The sequence below is a fragment of the Chenopodium album genome, chromosome 15 (genome assembly GCF_948465745.1).
Source record: "Chenopodium album chromosome 15, dcCheAlbu1.1, whole genome shotgun sequence".
NCBI classification, from domain to species: domain Eukaryota; kingdom Viridiplantae; phylum Streptophyta; class Magnoliopsida; order Caryophyllales; family Amaranthaceae; genus Chenopodium; species Chenopodium album.
The window spans coordinates 43,308,076-43,310,180 of record NC_137848.1 but is presented as its reverse complement, the minus strand read 5'-3'; the positions used below and the strand labels follow the sequence as shown (position 1 = coordinate 43,310,180).

General features: G+C 32.5%; 1 pseudogene; it reads right to left on the bottom strand.

Moving 5' to 3' along the window:
* Positions 1-456: 456 nt before the first annotated feature.
* LOC145582284 (dirigent protein 23 pseudogene) lies at positions 457-1,319 on the bottom strand (annotated as a pseudogene).
* Positions 1,320-2,105: the final 786 nt, after the last annotated feature.

The window sequence follows — 2,105 nt, the reverse complement described above, 5'->3', positions numbered from 1 at the left end:
GCTTACAAGGCGAGTTTCTTATCATGCATGCTTTTAATTATTTTGAAAATACTCATTTGATTCTATTTACGTCATAAATATAATTTTAAAAATCACAAGTAAATAAAAATAGCTTTGATCATATGATCGAACTATGGGTGCTTAATGCTTATCTAATATCTACTATTGTTAATTCGGGCACATGTTTTTATTAATGTCTATTTCAAACAAGCAATTTCGTAGACACCCACTATCAAGATTTTTCGGAAAAGGTTGGATATTCCGAATCAATAATATCTTTTTTTTTTTTTTTTCTTTTGACAACTTCCAAAATTAATAATTTGAGGACCAATAAAATAAAGTTGTTGATGAGGCGGCTTGAATGGACACCACATACTAGTAATGCTACTATATGCTTCAAGTTAAAAAGTTACACCAACTCTTTACCAAAGAAATCCATCCAAAAATCTCACAATTATGCATAACGAATTCAATTTTGGCACCACTAAAAAAATGATCGAGTAGATGATAATTGATAAAAATATTCCTTCTCATACAAACAAACAAATACTCTAAAACAAACAAAAAATTACATTACACCTCAAATCAAAAAATACATAAATACAAAAGAGGAATTATGAAGAAACTAAATGACACCATCTTAGAGAGAGTTGCTTGGCTAGATGAAGGTGTACCATCACTCGAGGTCGACCCGCTACCGGACTGACCACTAACACTAGAAGCATGTTTCACAAACACATTGTAAAGTACAACCGCATCACCCGTCTTTTGATCGAACGTTTGAGTTTTAGCTTGAACATAACCCTTGGCAAATCGAAACGTTCCGGTACCACCAACCACGGGCATTTCACGTACACTATCGTTCATAGCATCCCTTCCTAATACGCTTAGTGTACTTCCGTTATGTTCCCCTTCTAAGAAGTAAAAATTCATTACCATTGATTTAGCGGACTCTTGTTGGTCTGCAAACCCGTACATTCCTTGAGCACGACCTACTAATTTGGACGTGGGTTCGGGCCCTTCGGTTAAGGGATCATCCATCATGGATAGGGCACCGAACATGGTGGGTGAGGTATCAGTAGACTTTGCCTTAGCGATTTGGATCGATGATGGGTTCGAGCCACTAAGGGTGTCGTGGTAGTAGAAGGTGAGATGGGTTTGTTTGTCATCGTCTTTTATGCCAATTTCTTCTTTAGAAATTGTCCTAGAGAATATTGCATGGTTTCTAGGTAGTAAGGCTAGGATTAGAAAAGAAAGCAGAAAGATGGGGGGAATATTGGATGATTTTGCCATAATTTTGGTGAAAAAAAGTTTGGTTTTTATTTTTAATAAGATGTTATATAGTTTTGAAGGACATAATATGTGGTATGGAACATGGTTTGGTTGGTGGGTTGTTATCAAAAGGAAAAGTAAAAGGGAAAAGAGACAATGATGGTTGTTATGTAGGTATATATTGGTCATCAAAAAAGAATGTGTAGACTAATATGGAGTGGTTGGTAGCTAAACATAGTTAACCAAATTGGCTCATGGATAGCTTGACGTAATTGCTTTATTTCTTCTATGTTCACGACTATACATGTCAATTCTCATTTTGAATATGTTATTTTACGAACTTTCGACCAAATAAATTTATTTGCAATAGCGACCTCAAATTTAGGATCTGTTTACGTACTTTACCTTACAAAAATAACATTCAGTAAAAATAATTTTAATAATCAGTAAATATTATTTCATTTCAGTAAACATTAGTAATTTAAAAGAAAAAAAATTATAATAGATAATTAGTAAAAACAATTTTAGTTCAACAAAATTAATTTCATTTTGTTAAATATTATTCCAGTTTATCAAATATAAAGTGAAGTAAACATGGCCTTATTATACTCTCTATTCTCCAGTTTGGTGCCCCATTCTAACTTTTGTACCATTTACATACAAGTATATAACTTTGACTAATAAATCAAACATTGTCATATTGTCCATCAACATATATATTTTCCATCAATATATATTTTCCAAATACCCACTTTTCATAAATTAAACGTTTTGAAAATAAAAGATATATATTATTAGTCAATGTTTTGCGGTGATTGGCAAATGTATTAGTC